The sequence below is a fragment of the Corythoichthys intestinalis genome, chromosome 1 (assembly GCF_030265065.1).
Source record: "Corythoichthys intestinalis isolate RoL2023-P3 chromosome 1, ASM3026506v1, whole genome shotgun sequence".
NCBI classification, from domain to species: domain Eukaryota; kingdom Metazoa; phylum Chordata; class Actinopteri; order Syngnathiformes; family Syngnathidae; genus Corythoichthys; species Corythoichthys intestinalis.
In genome coordinates this window covers 79,667,480-79,691,215 of record NC_080395.1, presented here as the reverse complement: position 1 = coordinate 79,691,215, position 23,736 = coordinate 79,667,480, and positions in this window count along the sequence as shown.

The following is a 23,736-nucleotide window of genomic DNA, read 5'->3' as shown; positions in this document are numbered from 1 at the left end:
TTCAACCATTAGTGTATTGTATCACAATCTAGTAGTTACATGTGGAAATTTGGTTCTAGGACATTTGATTTGAGCGCAGTCCTCAAACTTAGGTCAAAAAAGCCATTTAAGCCTCTTCACAGTGAGATCTATGCGATATGGCCGAGAAATGTAATTTTGATGTTAACTCCCAAACCGCTGCGCAGAAGTCAACCAAACTTCACCCATTAGTGTATTGTATCACAATCTAGTAGTTACATGTGGAAATTTGGTTTTTGGACATTTGGTTTGAGCGCAATCATTAAACTTAGGTCAAAAAAGCCATTTAAGCCTTTTCACAGTGAGATCTATGCGATATGGCCGAGAAATGTAATTTTGATGTTAACTCCCAAACCGCTGCGCAGAAGTCAACCAAACTTCACCCAATAGTGTATTGTATCACAATCTAATAGTTACATTTGAAAATTTTGTTCTAGGAAATTTTGTTTGAGCGCAATCATCAAACTTAATTAAAAAAGTCATTTAAGCCTTTTCACAGTGAGATCTATGCGAAATGGCCGAGAAATGTAATTTTGATGTTAACTCCCAAACCTCTGCGCAGAAGTCAACCAAACTTCACCCATTAGTGTATTGTATCACAATCTAGTAGTTACATGTGGAAATTTGGTTCTAGGACATTTGATTTGAGCGCAATCCTCAAACTTAGGTCAAAAAAGCCATTTAAGCCTTTTCACAGTGAGATCTATGCGATATGGCCGAGAAATGTAATTTTGATGTTAACTCCCAAACCGCTGCGCAGAAGTCAACCAAACTTCACCCAATAGTGTATTGTATCACATTCTAGTAGTTACATTTGAAAATTTCGTTCTAGGACATTTTGTTTGAACGCAATCATCAAACTTAATTAAAAAAGTCATTTAAGCCTTTTCACGGTGAGATCTATGCGATATGGCCGAGAAATGTAATTTTGATGTTAACTCCCAAACCGCTTCGCAGAAGTCAACCAAACTTCACCCAATAGTGTATTGTATCACAATCTAGTAGTTACATTTGAAAATTTTGTTCTAGGACATTTTGTTTGAACGCAATCATCAAACTTAATTAAAAAAGTCATTTAAGCCTTTTCACGGTGAGATCTATGCGATATGGCCGAGAAATGTAATTTTGATGTTAACTCCCAAACCGCTGCGCAGAAGTCAACCAAACTTCACCCAATAGTGTATTGTATCACATTCTAGTAGTTACATTTGAAAATTTCGTTCTAGGACATTTGGTTTGAGCGCAATCATTAAACTTAGGTCAAAAAAGCCATTTAAGCCTTTTCACAGTGAGATCTATGCGATATGGCCGAGAAATGTAATTTTGATGTTAACTCCCAAACCGCTGCGCAGAAGTCAACCAAACTTCACCCAATAGTGTATTGTATCACAATCTAGTAGTTACATTTGAAAATTTTGTTCTAGGAAATTTTGTTTGAGCGCAATCATCAAACTTAATTAAAAAAGTCATTTAAGCCTTTTCACAGTGAGATCTATACGATATGGCCGAGAAATGTAATTTTGATTTTAACTCCCAAACCTCTGCGCAGAAGTCAACCAAACTTCACCCATTAGTGTATTGTATCACAATCTAGTAGTTGCATGTGGAAATTTGGTTCTAGGACATTTGATTTGAGCGCAATCCTCAAACTTAGGTCAAAAAAGCCATTTAAGCCTTTTCACAGTGAGATCTATGCGATATGGCCGAGAAATGTAATTTTGATGTTAACTCCCAAACCGCTGCGCAGAAGTCAACCAAACTTCACCCAATAGTGTATTGTATCACATTCTAGTAGTTACATTTGAAAATTTCGTTCTAGGACATTTGGTTTGAGCGCAATCTTTAAACTTAGGTCAAAAAAGCCATTTAAGCCTTTTCACAGTGAGATCTATGCGATATGGCCGAGAAATGTAATTTTGATGTTAACTCCCAAACCGCTGCGCAGAAGTCAACCAAACTTCACCCAATAGTGTATTGTATCACAATCTAGTAGTTACATTTCAAAATTTTGTTCTAGGACATTTGATTTGAGCGCAATCCTCAAACTTAGGTCAAAAAAGCCATTTAAGCCTTTTCACAGTGAGATCTATGCGATATGGCCGAGAAATGTAATTTTGATGTTAACTCCCAAACCGCTGCGCAGAAGTCAACCAAACTTCACCCAATAGTGTATTGTATCACATTCTAGTAGTTACATTTGAAAATTTCGTTCTAGGACATTTGGTTTGAGCGCAATCTTTAAACTTAGGTCAAAAAAGCCATTTAAGCCTTTTCACAGTGAGATCTATGCGATATGGCCGAGAAATGTAATTTTGATGTTAACTCCCAAACCGCTGCGCAGAAGTCAACCAAACTTCACCCAATAGTGTATTGTATCACAATCTAGTAGTTACATTTCAAAATTTTGTTCTAGGACATTTTGTTTGAACGCAATCATCAAACTTAATTAAAAAAGTCATTTAAGCCTTTTCACAGTGAGATCTATGCGATATGGCCGAGAAATGTAATTTTGATGTTATATCCCAAACCGCTGCGCAGAAGTCAACCAAACTTCAACCATTAGTGTATTGTATCACAATCTAGTAGTTACATGTGGAAATTTGGTTCTAGGACATTTGATTTGAGCGCAGTCCTCAAACTTAGGTCAAAAAAGCCATTTAAGCCTTTTCACAGTGAGATCTATGCGATATGGCCGAGAAATGAAATTTTGATGTTAACTCCCAAACCGCTGCGCAGAAGTCAACCAACTTCACCCAATAGTGTATTGTATCACAATCTAGTAGTTACATTTGAAAATTTTGTTCTAGGACATTTTGTTTGAGCGCAATCATCAAACTTAATTAAAAAAGTCATTTAAGCCTTTTCACAGTGAGATCTATGCGATATGGCCGAGAAATGTAATTTTGATGTTAACTCCCAAACCGCTGCGCAGAAGTCAACCAAACTTCACCCATTAGTGTATTGTATCACAATCTAGTAGTTACATGTGGAAATTTGGTTATTGGACATTTGGTTTGAGCGCAATCATTAAACTTAGGTCAAAAAAGCCATTTAAGCCTTTTCACAGTGAGATCTATGCGATATGGCCGAGAAATGTAATTTTGATGTTAACTCCCAAACCGCTGCGCAGAAGTCAACCAAACTTCACCCATTAGTGTATTGTATCACAATCTAGTAGTTACATGTGGAAATTTGGTTTTTGGACATTTGGTTTGAGCGCAATCATTAAACTTAGGTCAAAAAAGCCATTTAAGCCTTTTCACAGTGAGATCTATGCGATATGGCCGAGAAATGTAATTTTGATGTTAACTCCCAAACCGCTGCGCAGAAGTCAACCAAACTTCACCCAATAGTGTATTGTATCACAATCTAATAGTTACATTTGAAAATTTTGTTCTAGGACATTTTGTTTGAACGCAATCATCAAACTTAATTAAAAAAGTCATTTAAGCCTTTTCACAGTGAGATCTATGCGATATGGCCGAGAAATGTAATTTTGATGTTAACTCCCAAACCGCTGCGCAGAAGTCAACCAAACTTCACCCAATAGTGTATTGTATCACAATCTAGTAGTTACATGTGGAAATTTGGTTCTAGGACATTTGATTTGAGCGCAGTCCTCAAACTTAGGTCAAAAAAGCCATTTAAGCCTTTTCACAGTGAGATCTATGCGATATGGCCGAGAAATGTAATTTTGATTTTAACTCCCAAACCGCTGCGCAGAAGTCAACCAAACTTCACCCAATAGTGTATTGTATCACAATCTAGTAGTTACATTTGAAAATTTTGTTCTAGGACATTTTGTTTGAGCGCAATTATCAAACTTAATTAAAAAAGTCATTTAAGCCTTTTCACAGTGAGATCTATGCGATATGGCCGAGAAATGTAATTTTGATGTTAACTCCCAAACCGCTGCGCAGAAGTCAACCAAACTTCACCCATTAGTGTATTGTATCACAATCTAGTAGTTACATGTGGAAATTTGGTTATTGGACATTTGGTTTGAGCGCAATCATTAAACTTAGGTCAAAAAAGCCATTTAAGCCTTTTCACAGTGAGATCTATGCGATATGGCCGAGGAATGTAATTTTGATGTTAACTCCCAAACCGCTGCGCAGAAGTCAACCAAACTTCACCCAATAGTGTATTGTATCACAATCTAGTAGTTACATTTGAAAATTTTGTTCTAGGAAATTTTGTTTGAGCGCAATCATTAAACTTAATTAAAAAAGTCATTTAAGCCTTTTCACAGTGAGATCTATGCGATATGGCCGAGAAATGTAATTTTGATGTTAACTCCCAAACCGCTGCGCAGAAGTCAACCAAACTTCACCCATTAGTGTATTGTATCACAATCTAATTACATGTGGAAATTTGGTTCTAGGACATTTGATTTGAGCGCAATCCTCAAACTTAGGTCAAAAAAGCCATTTAAGCCTTTTCACAGTGAGATCTATGCGATATGGCCGAGAAATGTAATTTTGATGTTAACTCCCAAACCGCTGCGCAGAAGTCAACCAAACTTCACCCATTAGTGTATTGTATCACAATCTAGTAGTTACATGTGGAAATTTGGTTTTTGGACATTTGGTTTGAGCGCAATCATTAAACTTAGGTCAAAAAAGCCATTTAAGCCTTTTCACAGTGAGATCTATGCGATATGGCCGAGAAATGTAATTTTGATGTTAACTCCCAAACCGCTGCGCAGAAGTCAACCAAACTTCACCCAATAGTGTATTGTATCACAATCTAATAGTTACATTTGAAAATTTTGTTCTAGGAAATTTTGTTTGAGCGCAATCATCAAACTTAATTAAAAAAGTCATTTAAGCCTTTTCACAGTGAGATCTATGCGATATGGCCGAGAAATGTAATTTTGATGTTAACTCCCAAACCTCTGCGCAGAAGTCAACCAAACTTCACCCATTAGTGTATTGTATCACAATCTAGTAGTTACATGTGGAAATTTGGTTCTAGGACATTTGATTTGAGCGCAATCCTCAAACTTAGGTCAAAAAAGCCATTTAAGCCTTTTCACAGTGAGATCTATGCGATATGGCCGAGAAATGTAATTTTGATGTTAACTCCCAAACCGCTGCGCAGAAGTCAACCAAACTTCACCCAATAGTGTATTGTATCACATTCTAGTAGTTACATTTGAAAATTTCGTTCTAGGACATTTGGTTTGAGCGCAATCTTTAAACTTAGGTCAAAAAAGCCATTTAAGCCTTTTCACAGTGAGATCTATGCGATATGGCCGAGAAATGTAATTTTGATGTTAACTTCCAAACCGCTGCGCAGAAGTCAACCAAACTTCACCCAATAGTGTATTGTATCACAATCTAGTAGTTACATTTGAAAATTTTGTTCTAGGACATTTTGTTTGAACGCAATCATCAAACTTAATTAAAAAAGTCATTTAAGCCTTTTCACAGTGAGATCTATGCGATATGGCCGAGAAATGTAATTTTGATGTTAACTCCCAAACCGCTGCGCAGAAGTCAACCAAACTTCACCCAATAGTGTATTGTATCACAATCTAGTAGTTACATTTGAAAATTTTGTTCTAGGACATTTTGTTTGAACGCAATCATCAAACTTAATTAAAAAAGTCATTTAAGCCTTTTCACGGTGAGATCTATGCGATATGGCCGAGAAATGTAATTTTGATGTTAACTCCCAAACCGCTGCGCAGAAGTCAACCAAACTTCACCCAATAGTGTATTGTATCACAATCTAGTAGTTACATTTGAAAATTTTGTTCTAGGACATTTGGTTTGAACGCAATCATCAAACTTAATTAAAAAAGTCATTTAAGCCTTTTCACGGTGAGATCTATGCGATATGGCCGAGAAATGTAATTTTGATGTTAACTCCCAAACCGCTGCGCAGAAGTCAACCAAACTTCACCCAATAGTGTATTGTATCACATTCTAGTAGTTACATTTGAAAATTTCGTTCTAGGACATTTGGTTTGAGCGCAATCATTAAACTTAGGTCAAAAAAGCCATTTAAGCCTTTTCACAGTGAGATCTATGCGATATGGCCGAGAAATGTAATTTTGATGTTAACTCCCAAACCGCTGCGCAGAAGTCAACCAAACTTCACCCAATAGTGTATTGTATCACAATCTAGTAGTTACATTTGAAAATTTTGTTCTAGGAAATTTTGTTTGAGCGCAATCATCAAACTTAATTAAAAAAGTCATTTAAGCCTTTTCACAGTGAGATCTATACGATATGGCCGAGAAATGTAATTTTGATGTTAACTCCCAAACCTCTGCGCAGAAGTCAACCAAACTTCACCCATTAGTGTATTGTATCACAATCTAGTAGTTACATGTGGAAATTTGGTTCTAGGACATTTGATTTGAGCGCAATCCTCAAACTTAGGTCAAAAAAGCCATTTAAGCCTTTTCACAGTGAGATCTATGCGATATGGCCGAGAAATGTAATTTTGATGTTAACTCCCAAACCGCTGCGCAGAAGTCAGCCAAACTTCACCCAATAGTGTATTGTATCACATTCTAGTAGTTACATTTGAAAATTTCGTTCTAGGACATTTGGTTTGAGCGCAATCTTTAAACTTAGGTCAAAAAAGCCATTTAAGCCTTTTCACAGTGAGATCTATGCGATATGGCCGAGAAATGTAATTTTGATGTTAACTCCCAAACCGCTGCGCAGAAGTCAACCAAACTTCACCCAATAGTGTATTGTATCACAATCTAGTAGTTACATTTGAAAATTTTGTTCTAGGACATTTTGTTTGAACGCAATCATCAAACTTAATTAAAAAAGTCATTTAAGCCTTTTCACAGTGAGATCTATGCGATATGGCCGAGAAATGTAATTTTGATGTTAACTCCCAAACCGCTGCGCAGAAGTCAACCAAACTTCACCCAATAGTGTATTGTATCACAATCTAGTAGTTACATTGGAAAATTTTGTTCTATGACATTTTGTTTGAACGCAATCATCAAACTTAATTAAAAACGTCATTTAAGCCTTTTCACAGTGAGATCTATGCGATATGGCCGAGAAATGTAATTTTGATGTTAACTCCCAAACCGCTGCGCAGAAGTCAACCAAACTTCACCCATTAGTGTATTGTATCACAATCTAGTAGTTACATGTGGAAATTTGGTTATTGGACATTTGGTTTGAGCGCAATCATTAAACTTAGGTCAAAAAAGCCATTTAAGCCTTTTCACAGTGAGATCTATGCGATATGGCCGAGAAATGTAATTTTGATGTTAACTCCCAAACCGCTGCGCAGAAGTCAACCAAACTTCACCCAATAGTGTATTGTATCACAATCTAGTAGTTACATTTAAAAATTTTGTTCTAGGAAATTTTGTTTGAGCGCAATCATCAAACTTAATTAAAAAAGTCATTTAAGCCTTTTCACAGTGAGATCTATGCGATATGGCCGAGAAATGTAATTTTGATGTTAACTCCCAAACCTCTGCGCAGAAGTCAACCAAACTTCACCCAATAGTGTATTGTATCACAATCTAGTAGTTACATGTGGAAATTTGGTTCTAGGACATTTGATTTGAGAGCAATCTTTAAACTTAGGTCAAAAAAGCCATTTAAGCCTTTTCACAGTGAGATCTATGCGATATGGCCGAGAAATGTAATTTTGATGTTAACTCCCAAACCGCTGCGCAGAAGTCAACCAAACTTCACCCAATAGTGTATTGTATCACAATCTAGTAGTTACATGTAGAAATTTTGTTCTAGGACATTTTGTTTGAACGCAATCATCAAACTTAATTAAAAAAGTCATTTAAGCCTTTTCACAGTGAGATCTATGCGATATGGCCGAGAAATGTAATTTTGATGTTAACTCCCAAACCGCTGCGCAGAAGTCAACCAAACTTCACCCAATAGTGTATTGTATCACAATCTAGTAGTTACATTTGGAAATTTTGTTCTTGGAAATTTGATTTGAGTGCAATCCTCAAACTTAGGTCAAAAAAGCCATTTAAGCCTTTTCACAGTGAGATCTATGCGATATGGCCGAGAAATGTAATTTTGATGTTAACTCCCAAACCGCTGCGCAGAAGTCAACCAAACTTCACCCAATAGTGTATTGTATCACAATCTAGTAGTTACATTTGAAAATTTTGTTCTAGGACATTTTGTTTGAACGCAATCATCAAACTTAATTAAAAAAGTCATTTAAGCCTTTTCACAGTGAGATCTATGCGATATGGCCGAGAAATGTAATTTTGATGTTAACTCCCAAACCGCTGCGCAGAAGTCAACCAAACTTCACCCAATAGTGTATTGTATCACATTCTAGTAGTTACATTTGAAAATTTCGTTCTAGGACATTTGGTTTGAGCGCAATCATTAAACTTAGGTCAAAAAAGCCATTTAAGCCTTTTCACAGTGAGATCTATGCGATATGGCCGAGAAATGTAATTTTGATGTTAACTCCCAAACCGCTGCGCAGAAGTCAACTAAACTTCACCCAATAGTGTATTGTATCACATTCTAGTAGTTACATTTGAAAATTTCGTTCTAGGACATTTGGTTTGAGCGCAATCATTAAACTTAATTAAAAAAGTCATTTAAGCCTTTTCACAGTGAGATCTATGCGATATGGCCGAGAAATGTAATTTTGATGTTAACTCCCAAACCGCTGCGCAGAAGTCAACCAAACTTCACCCATTAGTGTATTGTATCACAATCTAGTAATTACATGTGGAAATTTGGTTCTAGGACATTTGATTTGAGCGCAATCCTCAAACTTAGGTCAAAAAAGCCATTTAAGCCTTTTCACAGTGAGATCTATGCGATATGGCCGAGAAATGTAATTTTGATGTTAACTCCCAAACCGCTGCGCAGAAGTCAACCAAACTTCACCCAATAGTGTATTGTATCACAATCTAGTAGTTACATTTGAAAATTTTGTTCTATGACATTTTGTTTGAACCCAATCATCAAACTTAATTAAAAAAGTCATTTAAGCCTTTTCACAGTGAGATCTATGCGATATGGCCGAGAAATGTAATTTTGATGTTAACTCCCAAACCGCCTCGCTGAAGTCAACCAAACTTCACCCATTTGTGTATTGTATCACAATCTAGTAGTTACATGTGGAAATTTGGTTATTGGACATTTGGTTTGAGCGCAATCATTAAACTTAGGTCAAAACAGTCATTTAAGCCTTTTCACAGTGAGATCTATGCGATATGGCCGAGAAATGTAATTTTGATGTTAACTCCCAAACCGCTGCGCAGAAGTCAACCAAACTTCACCCAATAGTGTATTGTATCACATTCTAGTAGTTACATTTGAAAATTTCGTTCTAGGACATTTGGTTTGAGCGCAATCATTAAATTTAGGTCAAAAAAGCCATTTAAGCCTTTTCACAGTGAGATCTATGCGATATGGCCGAGAAATGTAATTTTGATGTTAACTCCCAAACCGCTGCGCAGAAGTCAACTAAACTTCACCCAATAGTGTATTGTATCACATTCTAGTAGTTACATTTGAAAATTTCGTTCTAGGACATTTGGTTTGAGCGCAATCATTAAACTTAATTAAAAAAGACATTTAAGCCTTTTCACAGTGAGATCTATGCGATATGGCCGAGAAATGTAATTTTGATGTTAACTCCCAAACCGCTGCGCAGAAGTCAACCAAACTTCACCCATTAGTGTATTGTATCACAATCTAGTAATTACATGTGGAAATTTGGTTCTAGGACATTTGATTTGAGCGCAATCCTCAAACTTAGGTCAAAAAAGCCATTTAAGCCTTTTCACAGTGAGATCTATGCGATATGGCCGAGAAATGTAATTTTGATGTTAACTCCCAAACCGCTGCGCAGAAGTCAACCAAACTTCACCCAATAGTGTATTGTATCACAATCTAGTAGTTACATTTGAAAATTTTGTTCTATGACATTTTGTTTGAACGCAATCATCAAACTTAATTAAAAAAGTCATTTAAGCCTTTTCACAGTGAGATCTATGCGATATGGCCAAGAAATGTAATTTTGATGTTAACTCCCAAACCGCCTCGCAGAAGTCAACCAAACTTCACCCATTAGTGTATTGTATCACAATCTAGTAGTTACATGTGGAAATTTGGTTATTGGACATTTGGTTTGAGCGCAATCATTAAACTTAGGTCAAAAAAGCCATTTAAGCCTTTTCACAGTGAGATCTATGCGATATGGCCGAGAAATGTAATTTTGATGTTAACTCCAAAACCGCTGCGCAGAAGTCAACCAAACTTCACCCAATAGTGTATTGTATCACAATCTAGTAGTTACATTTGAAAATTTTGTTCTAGGAAATTTTGTTTGAGCGCAATCATCAAACTTAATTAAAAAAGTCATTTAAGCCTTTTCACAGTGAGATCTATGCGATATGGCCGAGAAATGTAATTTTGATGTTAACTCCCAAACCGCTGCGCAGAAGTCAACCAAACTTCACCCAATAGTGTATTGTATCACATTCTAGTAGTTACATTTGAAAATTTCGTTCTAGGACATTTGGTTTGAGCGCAATCATTAAACTTAGGTCAAAAAAGCCATTTAAGCCTTTTCACAGTGAGATCTATGCGATATGGCCGAGAAATGTAATTTTGATGTTAACTCCCAAACCGCTGCGCAGAAGTCAACTAAACTTCACCCAATAGTGTATTGTATCACATTCTAGTAGTTACATTTGAAAATTTCGTTCTAGGACATTTGGTTTGAGCGCAATCATTAAACTTAATTAAAAAAGTCATTTAAGCCTTTTCACAGTGAGATCTATGCGATATGGCCGAGAAATGTAATTTTGATGTTAACTCCCAAACCGCTGCGCAGAAGTCAACCAAACTTCACCCATTAGTGTATTGTATCACAATCTAGTAATTACATGTGGAAATTTGGTTCTAGGACATTTGATTTGAGCGCAATCCTCAAACTTAGGTCAAAAAAGCCATTTAAGCCTTTTCACAGTGAGATCTATGCGATATGGCCGAGAAATGTAATTTTGATGTTAACTCCCAAACCGCTGCGCAGAAGTCAACCAAACTTCACCCAATAGTGTATTGTATCACAATCTAGTAGTTACATTTGAAAATTTTGTTCTATGACATTTGGTTTGAACGCAATCATCAAACTTAATTAAAAAAGTCATTTAAGCCTTTTCACAGTGAGATCTATGCGATATGGCCGAGAAATGTAATTTTGATGTTAACTCCCAAACCGCCTCGCTGAAGTCAACCAAACTTCACCCATTTGTGTATTGTATCACAATCTAGTAGTTACATGTGGAAATTTGGTTATTGGACATTTGGTTTGAGCGCAATCATTAAACTTAGGTCAAAACAGTCATTTAAGCCTTTTCACAGTGAGATCTATGCGATATGGCCGAGAAATGTAATTTTGATGTTAACTCCCAAACCGCTGCGCAGAAGTCAACCAAACTTCACCCAATAGTGTATTGTATCACATTTAGTAGTTACATTTGAAAATTTCGTTCTAGGACATTTGGTTTGAGCGCAATCATTAAATTTAGGTCAAAAAAGCCATTTAAGCCTTTTCACAGTGAGATCTATGCGATATGGCCGAGAAATGTAATTTTGATGTTAACTTCCAAACCGCTGCGCAGAAGTCAACTAAACTTCACCCAATAGTGTATTGTATCACATTCTAGTAGTTACATTTGAAAATTTCGTTCTAGGACATTTGGTTTGAGCGCAATCATGAAACTTAATTAAAAAAGTCATTTAAGCCTTTTCACAGTGAGATCTATGCAATATGGCCGAGAAATGTAATTTTGATGTTAACTCCCAAACCGCTGCGCAGAAGTCAACCAAACTTCACCCATTAGTGTATTGTATCACAATCTAGTAATTACATGTGGAAATTTGGTTCTAGGACATTTGATTTGAGCGCAATCCTCAAACTTAGGTCAAAAAAGCCATTTAAGCCTTTTCACAGTGAGATCTATGCGATATGGCCGAGAAATGTAATTTTGATGTTAACTCCCAAACCGCTGCGCAGAAGTCAACCAAACTTCACCCAATAGTGTATTGTATCACAATCTAGTAGTTACATTTGAAAATTTTGTTCTATGACATTTTGTTTGAACGCAATCATCAAACTTAATTAAAAAAGTCATTTAAGCCTTTTCACAGTGAGATCTATGCGATATGGCCAAGAAATGTAATTTTGATGTTAACTCCCAAACCGCCTCGCAGAAGTCAACCAAACTTCACCCATTAGTGTATTGTATCACAATCTAGTAGTTACATGTGGAAATTTGGTTATTGGACATTTGGTTTGAGCGCAATCATTAAACTTAGGTCAAAAAAGCCATTTAAGCCTTTTCACAGTGAGATCTATGCGATATGGCCGAGAAATGTAATTTTGATGTTAACTCCAAAACCGCTGCGCAGAAGTCAACCAAACTTCACCCAATAGTGTATTGTATCACAATCTAGTAGTTACATTTGAAAATTTTGTTCTAGGAAATTTTGTTTGAGCGCAATCATCAAACTTAATTAAAAAAGTCATTTAAGCCTTTTCACAGTGAGATCTATGCGATATGGCCGAGAAATGTAATTTTGATGTTAACTCCCAAACCTCTGCGCAGAAGTCAACCAAACTTCACCCATTAGTGTATTGTATCACAATCTAGTAGTTACATGTGGAAATTTGGTTCTAGGACATTTGATTTGAGCGCAATCCTCAAACTTAGGTCAAAAAAGCCATTTAAGCCTTTTCACAGTGAGATCTATGCGATATGGCCGAGAAATGTAATTTTGATGTTAACTCCCAAACCGCTGCGCAGAAGTCAACCAAACTTCACCCAATAGTGTATTGTATCACATTCTAGTAGTTACATTTGAAAATTTCGTTCTAGGACATTTGGTTTGAGCGCAATCTTTAAACTTAGGTCAAAAAAGCCATTTAAGCCTTTTCACAGTGAGATCTATGCGATATGGCCGAGAAATGTAATTTTGATGTTAACTCCCAAACCGCTGCGCAGAAGTCAACCAAACTTCACCCAATAGTGTATTGTATCACAATCTAGTAGTTACATTTGAAAATTTTGTTCTAGGACATTTTGTTTGAACGCAATCATCAAACTTAATTAAAAAAGTCATTTAAGCCTTTTCACAGTGAGATCTATGCGATATGGCCGAGAAATGTAATTTTGATGTTAACTCCCAAACCGCTGCGCAGAAGTCAACCAAACTTCACCCAATAGTGTATTGTATCACAATCTAGTAGTTACATTTGAAAATTTTGTTCTAGGACATTTTGTTTGAACGCAATCATCAAACTTAATTAAAAAAGTCATTTAAGCCTTTTCACGGTGAGATCTATGCGATATGGCCGAGAAATGTAATTTTGATGTTAACTCCCAAACCGCTGCGCAGAAGTCAACCAAACTTCACCCAATAGTGTATTGTATCACATTCTAGTAGTTACATTTGAAAATTTCGTTCTAGGACATTTGGTTTGAGCGCAATCATTAAACTTAGGTCAAAAAAGCCATTTAAGCCTTTTCACAGTGAGATCTATGCGATATGGCCGAGAAATGTAATTTTGATGTTAACTCCCAAACCGCTGCGCAGAAGTCAACTAAACTTCACCCAATAGTGTATTGTATCACATTCTAGTAGTTACATTTGAAAATTTCGTTCTAGGACATTTGGTTTGAGCGCAATCATTAAACTTAATTAAAAAAGTCATTTAAGCCTTTTCACAGTGAGATCTATGCGATATGGCCGAGAAATGTAATTTTGATGTTAACTCCCAAACCGCTGCGCAGAAGTCAACCAAACTTCACCCATTAGTGTATTGTATCACAATCTAGTAATTACATGTGGAAATTTGGTTCTAGGACATTTGATTTGAGCGCAATCCTCAAACTTAGGTCAAAAAAGCCATTTAAGCCTTTTCACAGTGAGATCTATGCGATATGGCCGAGAAATGTAATTTTGATGTTAACTCCCAAACCGCTGCGCAGAAGTCAACCAAACTTCACCCAATAGTGTATTGTATCACAATCTAGTAGTTACATTTGAAAATTTTGTTCTATGACATTTTGTTTGAACGCAATCATCAAACCTAATTAAAAAAGTCATTTAAGCCTTTTCACAGTGAGATCTATGCGATATGGCCGAGAAATGTAATTTTGATGTTAACTCCCAAACCGCTGCGCAGAAGTCAACCAAACTTCACCCATTAGTGTATTGTATCACAATCTAGTAGTTACATGTGGAAATTTGGTTCTAGGACATTTGATTTGAGCGCAATCCTCAAATTTAGGTCAAAAAAGCCATTTAATCCTTTTCACAGTGAGATCTATGCGATATGGCCGAGAAATGTAATTTTGATGTTAACTCCCAAACCGCTGCGCAGAAGTCAACCAAACTTCACCCAATAGTGTATTGTATCACATTCTAGTAGTTACATTTGAAAATTTCGTTCTAGGACATTTGGTTTGAGCGCAATCTTTAAACTTAGGTCAAAAAAGCCATTTAAGCCTTTTCACAGTGAGATCTATGCGATATGGCCGAGAAATGTAATTTTGATGTTAACTCCCAAACCGCTGCGCAGAAGTCAACCAAACTTCACCCAATAGTGTATTGTATCACAATCTAGTAGTTACATTTGAAAATTTTGTTCTAGGACATTTTGTTTGAACGCAATCATCAAACTTAATTAAAAAAGTCATTTAAGCCTTTTCACAGTGAGATCTATGCGATATGGCCGAGAAATGTAATTTTGATGTTAACTCCCAAACCGCTGCGCAGAAGTCAACCAAACTTCACCCAATAGTGTATTGTATCACAATCTAGTAGTTACATTTGGAAATTTGGTTCTTGGACATTTGATTTGAGCGCAATCCTCAAACTTAGGTAAAAAAAGCCATTTAAGCCTTTTCACAGTGAGATCTATGCGATATGGCCGAGAAATGTAATTTTGATGTTAACTCCCAAACGCTGCGCAGAAGTCAACCAAACTTCACCCAATAGTGTATTGTATCACAATCTAGTAGTTACATTTGAAAATTTTGTTCTAGGACATTTTGTTTGAACGCAATCATCAAACTTAATTAAAAAAGTCATTTAAGCCTTTTCACAGTGAGATCTATGCGATATGGCCGAGAAATGTAATTTTGATGTTAACTCCCAAACCGCTGCGCAGAAGTCAACCAAACTTCACCCATTAGTGTATTGTATCACAATCTAGTAATTACATGTGGAAATTTGGTTCTAGGACATTTGATTTGAGCGCAATCATTAAACTTAATTAAAAAAGTCATTTAAGCCTTTTCACAGTGAGATCTATGCGATATGGCCGAGAAATGTAATTTTGATGTTAACTCCCAAACCGCTGCGCAGAAGTCAACCAAACTTCACCCATTAGTGTATTGTATCACAATCTAATTACATGTGGAAATTTGGTTCTAGGACATTTGATTTGAGCGCAATCCTCAAACTTAGGTCAAAAAAGCCATTTAAGCCTTTTCACAGTGAGATCTATGCGATATGGCCGAGAAATGTAATTTTGATGTTAACTCCCAAACCGCTGCGCAGAAGTCAACCAAACTTCACCCATTAGTGTATTGTATCACAATCTAATAGTTACATTTGAAAATTTTGTTCTAGGAAATTTTGTTTGAGCGCAATCATCAAACTTAATTAAAAAAGTCATTTAAGCCTTTTCACAGTGAGATCTATGCGATATGGCCGAGAAATGTAATTTTGATGTTAACTCCCAAACCTCTGCGCAGAAGTCAACCAAACTTCACCCATTAGTGTATTGTATCACAATCTAGTAGTTACATGTGGAAATTTGGTTCTAGGACATTTGATTTGAGCGCAATCCTCAAACTTAGGTCAAAAAAGCCATTTAAGCCTTTTCACAGTGAGATCTATGCGATATGGCCGAGAAATGTAATTTTGATGTTAACTCCCAAACCGCTGCGCAGAAGTCAACCAAACTTCACCCAATAGTGTATTGTATCACATTCTAGTAGTTACATTTGAAAATTTCGTTCTAGGACATTTGGTTTGAGCGCAATCTTTAAACTTAGGTCAAAAAAGCCATTTAAGCCTTTTCACAGTGAGATCTATGCGATATGGCCGAGAAATGTAATTTTGATGTTAACTTCCAAACCGCTGCGCAGAAGTCAACCAAACTTCACCCAATAGTGTATTGTATCACAATCTAGTAGTTACATTTGAAAATTTTGTTCTAGGACATTTTGTTTGAACGCAATCATCAAACTTAATTAAAAAAGTCATTTAAGCCTTTTCACAGTGAGATCTATGCGATATGGCCGAGAAATGTAATTTTGATGTTAACTCCCAAACCGCTGCGCAGAAGTCAACCAAACTTCACCCAATAGTGTATTGTATCACAATCTAGTAGTTACATTTGAAAATTTTGTTCTAGGACATTTTGTTTGAACGCAATCATCAAACTTAATTAAAAAAGTCATTTAAGCCTTTTCACGGTGAGATCTATGCGATATGGCCGAGAAATGTAATTTTGATGTTAACTCCCAAACCGCTGCGCAGAAGTCAACCAAACTTCACCCAATAGTGTATTGTATCACAATCTAGTAGTTACATTTGAAAATTTTGTTCTAGGACATTTTGTTTGAACGCAATCATCAAACTTAATTAAAAAAGTCATTTAAGCCTTTTCACGGTGAGATCTATGCGATATGGCCGAGAAATGTAATTTTGATGTTAACTCCCAAACCGCTGCGCAGAAGTCAACCAAACTTCACCCAATAGTGTATTGTATCACATTCTAGTAGTTACATTTGAAAATTTCGTTCTAGGACATTTGGTTTGAGCGCAATCATTAAACTTAGGTCAAAAAAGCCATTTAAGCCTTTTCACAGTGAGATCTATGCGATATGGCCGAGAAATGTAATTTTGATGTTAACTCCCAAACCGCTGCGCAGAAGTCAACCAAACTTCACCCAATAGTGTATTGTATCACAATCTAGTAGTTACATTTGAAAATTTTGTTCTAGGAAATTTTGTTTGAGCGCAATCATCAAACTTAATTAAAAAAGTCATTTAAGCCTTTTCACAGTGAGATCTATACGATATGGCCGAGAAATGTAATTTTGATGTTAACTCCCAAACCTCTGCGCAGAAGTCAACCAAACTTCACCCATTAGTGTATTGTATCACAATCTAGTAGTTACATGTGGAAATTTGGTTCTAGGACATTTGATTTGAGCGCAATCCTCAAACTTAGGTCAAAAAAGCCATTTAAGCCTTTTCACAGTGAGATCTATGCGATATGGCCGAGAAATGTAATTTTGATGTTAACTCCCAAACCGCTGCGCAGAAGTCAGCCAAACTTCACCCAATAGTGTATTGTATCACATTCTAGTAGTTACATTTGAAAATTTCGTTCTAGGACATTTGGTTTGAGCGCAATCTTTAAACTTAGGTCAAAAAAGCCATTTAAGCCTTTTCACAGTGAGATCTATGCGATATGGCCGAGAAATGTAATTTTGATGTTAACTCCCAAACCGCTGCGCAGAAGTCAACCAAACTTCACCCAATAGTGTATTGTATCACAATCTAGTAGTTACATTTGAAAATTTTGTTCTAGGACATTTTGTTTGAACGCAATCATCAAACTTAATTAAAAAAGTCATTTAAGCCTTTTCACAGTGAGATCTATGCGATATGGCCGAGAAATGTAATTTTGATGTTAACTCCCAAACCGCTGCGCAGAAGTCAACCAAACTTCACCCAATAGTGTATTGTATCACAATCTAGTAGTTACATTGGAAAATTTTGTTCTATGACATTTTGTTTGAACGCAATCATCAAACTTAATTAAAAACGTCATTTAAGCCTTTTCACAGTGAGATCTATGCGATATGGCCGAGAAATGTAATTTTGATGTTAACTCCCAAACCGCTGCGCAGAAGTCAACCAAACTTCACCCATTAGTGTATTGTATCACAATCTAGTAGTTACATGTGGAAATTTGGTTATTGGACATTTGGTTTGAGCGCAATCATTAAACTTAGGTCAAAAAAGCCATTTAAGCCTTTTCACAGTGAGATCTATGCGATATGGCCGAGAAATGTAATTTTGATGTTAACTCCCAAACCGCTGCGCAGAAGTCAACCAAACTTCACCCAATAGTGTATTGTATCACAATCTAGTAGTTACATTTAAAAATTTTGTTCTAGGAAATTTTGTTTGAGCGCAATCATCAAACTTAATTAAAAAAGTCATTTAAGCCTTTTCACAGTGAGATCTATGCGATATGGCCGAGAAATGTAATTTTGATGTTAACTCCCAAACCTCTGCGCAGAAGTCAACCAAACTTCACCCAATAGTGTATTGTATCACAATCTAGTAGTTACATGTGGAAATTTGGTTCTAGGACATTTGATTTGAGAGCAATCTTTAAACTTAGGTCAAAAAAGCCATTTAAGCCTTTTCACAGTGAGATCTATGCGATATGGCCGAGAAATGTAATTTTGATGTTAACTCCCAAACCGCTGCGCAGAAGTCAACCAAACTTCACCCAATAGTGTATTGTATCACAATCTAGTAGTTACATGTAGAAATTTTGTTCTAGGACATTTTGTTTGAACGCAATCATCAAACTTAATTAAAAAAGTCATTTAAGCCTTTTCACAGTGAGATCTATGCGATATGGCCGAGAAATGTAATTTTGATGTTAACTCCCAAACCGCTGCGCAGAAGTCAACCAAACTTCACCCAATAGTGTATTGTATCACAATCTAGTAGTTACATTTGGAAATTTTGTTCTTGGACATTTGATTTGAGTGCAATCCTCAAACTTAGGTCAAAAAAGCCATTTAAGCCTTTTCACAGTGAGATCTATGCGATATGGCCGAGAAATGTAATTTTGATGTTAACTCCCAAACCGCTGCGCAGAAGTCAACCAAACTTCACCCAATAGTGTATTGTATCACAATCTAGTAGTTACATTTGAAAATTTTGTTCTAGGACATTTTGTTTGAACGCAATCATCAAACTTAATTAAAAAAGTCATTTAAGCCTTTTCACAGTGAGATCTATGCGATATGGCCGAGAAATGTAATTTTGATGTTAACTCCCAAACCGCTGCGCAGAAGTCAACCAAACTTCACCCAATAGTGTATTGTATCACATTCTAGTAGTTACATTTGAAAATTTCGTTCTAGGACATTTGGTTTGAGCGCAATCATTAAACTTAGGTCAAAAAAGCCATTTAAGACTTTTCACAGTGAGATCTATGCGATATGGCCGAGAAATGTAATTTTGATGTTAACTCCCAAACCGCTGCGCAGAAGTCAACTAAACTTCACCCAATAGTGTATTGTATCACATTCTAGTAGTTACATTTGAAAATTTCGTTCTAGGACATTTGGTTTGAGCGCAATCATTAAACTTAATTAAAAAAGTCATTTAAGCCTTTTCACAGTGAGATCTATGCGATATGGCCGAGAAATGTAATTTTGATGTTAACTCCCAAACCGCTGCGCAGAAGTCAACCAAACTTCACCCATTAGTGTATTGTATCACAATCTAGTAATTACATGTGGAAATTTGGTTCTAGGACATTTGATTTGAGCGCAATCCTCAAACTTAGGTCAAAAAAGCCATTTAAGCCTTTTCACAGTGAGATCTATGCGATATGGCCGAGAAATGTAATTTTGATGTTAACTCCCAAACCGCTGCGCAGAAGTCAACCAAACTTCACCCAATAGTGTATTGTATCACAATCTAGTAGTTACATTTGAAAATTTTGTTCTATGACATTTTGTTTGAACCCAATCATCAAACTTAATTAAAAAAGTCATTTAAGCCTTTTCACAGTGAGATCTATGCGATATGGCCGAGAAATGTAATTTTGATGTTAACTCCCAAACCGCCTCGCTGAAGTCAACCAAACTTCACCCATTTGTGTATTGTATCACAATCTAGTAGTTACATGTGGAAATTTGGTTATTGGACATTTGGTTTGAGCGCAATCATTAAACTTAGGTCAAAACAGTCATTTAAGCCTTTTCACAGTGAGATCTATGCGATATGGCCGAGAAATGTAATTTTGATGTTAACTCCCAAACCGCTGCGCAGAAGTCAACCAAACTTCACCCAATAGTGTATTGTATCACATTCTAGTAGTTACATTTGAAAATTTCGTTCTAGGACATTTGGTTTGAGCGCAATCATTAAATTTAGGTCAAAAAAGCCATTTAAGCCTTTTCACAGTGAGATCTATGCGATATGGCCGAGAAATGTAATTTTGATGTTAACTCCCAAACCGCTGCGCAGAAGTCAACTAAACTTCACCCAATAGTGTATTGTATCACATTCTAGTAGTTACATTTGAAAATTTCGTTCTAGGACATTTGGTTTGAGCGCAATCATTAAACTTAATTAAAAAAGACATTTAAGCCTTTTCACAGTGAGATCTATGCGATATGGCCGAGAAATGTAATTTTGATGTTAACTCCCAAACCGCTGCGCAGAAGTCAACCAAACTTCACCCATTAGTGTATTGTATCACAATCTAGTAATTACATGTGGAAATTTGGTTCTAGGACATTTGATTTGAGCGCAATCCTCAAACTTAGGTCAAAAAAGCCATTTAAGCCTTTTCACAGTGAGATCTATGCGATATGGCCGAGAAATGTAATTTTGATGTTAACTCCCAAACCGCTGCGCAGAAGTCAACCAAACTTCACCCAATAGTGTATTGTATCACAATCTAGTAGTTACATTTGAAAATTTTGTTCTATGACATTTTGTTTGAACGCAATCATCAAACTTAATTAAAAAAGTCATTTAAGCCTTTTCACAGTGAGATCTATGCGATATGGCCAAGAAATGTAATTTTGATGTTAACTCCCAAACCGCCTCGCAGAAGTCAACCAAACTTCACCCATTAGTGTATTGTATCACAATCTAGTAGTTACATGTGGAAATTTGGTTATTGGACATTTGGTTTGAGCGCAATCATTAAACTTAGGTCAAAAAAGCCATTTAAGCCTTTTCACAGTGAGATCTATGCGATATGGCCGAGAAATGTAATTTTGATGTTAACTCCAAAACCGCTGCGCAGAAGTCAACCAAACTTCACCCAATAGTGTATTGTATCACAATCTAGTAGTTACATTTGAAAATTTTGTTCTAGGAAATTTTGTTTGAGCGCAATCATCAAACTTAATTAAAAAAGTCATTTAAGCCTTTTCACAGTGAGATCTATGCGATATGGCCGAGAAATGTAATTTTGATGTTAACTCCCAAACCGCTGCGCAGAAGTCAACCAAACTTCACCCAATAGTGTATTGTATCACATTCTAGTAGTTACATTTGAAAATTTCGTTCTAGGACATTTGGTTTGAGCGCAATCATTAAACTTAGGTCAAAAAAGCCATTTAAGCCTTTTCACAGTGAGATCTATGCGATATGGCCGAGAAATGTAATTTTGATGTTAACTCCCAAACCGCTGCGCAGAAGTCAACTAAACTTCACCCAATAGTGTATTGTATCACATTCTAGTAGTTACATTTGAAAATTTCGTTCTAGGACATTTGGTTTGAGCGCAATCATTAAACTTAATTAAAAAAGTCATTTAAGCCTTTTCACAGTGAGATCTATGCGATATGGCCGAGAAATGTAATTTTGATGTTAACTCCCAAACCGCTGCGCAGAAGTCAACCAAACTTCACCCATTAGTGTATTGTATCACAATCTAGTAATTACATGTGGAAATTTGGTTCTAGGACATTTGATTTGAGCGCAATCCTCAAACTTAGGTCAAAAAAGCCATTTAAGCCTTTTCACAGTGAGATCTATGCGATATGGCCGAGAAATGTAATTTTGATGTTAACTCCCAAACCGCTGCGCAGAAGTCAACCAAACTTCACCCAATAGTGTATTGTATCACAATCTAGTAGTTACATTTGAAAATTTTGTTCTATGACATTTGGTTTGAACGCAATCATCAAACTTAATTAAAAAAGTCATTTAAGCCTTTTCACAGTGAGATCTATGCGATATGGCCGAGAAATGTAATTTTGATGTTAACTCCCAAACCGCCTCGCTGAAGTCAACCAAACTTCACCCATTTGTGTATTGTATCACAATCTAGTAGTTACATGTGGAAATTTGGTTATTGGACATTTGGTTTGAGCGCAATCATTAAACTTAGGTCAAAACAGTCATTTAAGCCTTTTCACAGTGAGATCTATGCGATATGGCCGAGAAATGTAATTTTGATGTTAACTCCCAAACCGCTGCGCAGAAGTCAACCAAACTTCACCCAATAGTGTATTGTATCACATTCTAGTAGTTACATTTGAAAATTTCGTTCTAGGACATTTGGTTTGAGCGCAATCATTAAATTTAGGTCAAAAAAGCCATTTAAGCCTTTTCACAGTGAGATCTATGCGATATGGCCGAGAAATGTAATTTTGATGTTAACTTCCAAACCGCTGCGCAGAAGTCAACTAAACTTCACCCAATAGTGTATTGTATCACATTCTAGTAGTTACATTTGAAAATTTCGTTCTAGGACATTTGGTTTGAGCGCAATCATGAAACTTAATTAAAAAAGTCATTTAAGCCTTTTCACAGTGAGATCTATGCAATATGGCCGAGAAATGTAATTTTGATGTTAACTCCCAAACCGCTGCGCAGAAGTCAACCAAACTTCACCCATTAGTGTATTGTATCACAATCTAGTAATTACATGTGGAAATTTGGTTCTAGGACATTTGATTTGAGCGCAATCCTCAAACTTAGGTCAAAAAAGCCATTTAAGCCTTTTCACAGTGAGATCTATGCGATATGGCCGAGAAATGTAATTTTGATGTTAACTCCCAAACCGCTGCGCAGAAGTCAACCAAACTTCACCCAATAGTGTATTGTATCACAATCTAGTAGTTACATTTGAAAATTTTGTTCTATGACATTTTGTTTGAACGCAATCATCAAACTTAATTAAAAAAGTCATTTAAGCCTTTTCACAGTGAGATCTATGCGATATGGCCAAGAAATGTAATTTTGATGTTAACTCCCAAACCGCCTCGCAGAAGTCAACCAAACTTCACCCATTAGTGTATTGTATCACAATCTAGTAGTTACATGTGGAAATTTGGTTATTGGACATTTGGTTTGAGCGCAATCATTAAACTTAGGTCAAAAAAGCCATTTAAGCCTTTTCACAGTGAGATCTATGCGATATGGCCGAGAAATGTAATTTTGATGTTAACTCCAAAACCGCTGCGCAGAAGTCAACCAAACTTCACCCAATAGTGTATTGTATCACAATCTAGTAGTTACATTTGAAAATTTTGTTCTAGGAAATTTTGTTTGAGCGCAATCATCAAACTTAATTAAAAAAGTCATTTAAGCCTTTTCACAGTGAGATCTATGCGATATGGCCGAGAAATGTAATTTTGATGTTAACTCCCAAACCTCTGCGCAGAAGTCAACCAAACTTCACCCATTAGTGTATTGTATCACAATCTAGTAGTTACATGTGGAAATTTGGTTCTAGGACATTTGATTTGAGCGCAATCCTCAAACTTAGGTCAAAAAAGCCATTTAAGCCTTTTCACAGTGAGATCTATGCGATATGGCCGAGAAATGTAATTTTGATGTTAACTCCCAAACCGCTGCGCAGAAGTCAACCAAACTTCACCCAATAGTGTATTGTATCACATTCTAGTAGTTACAT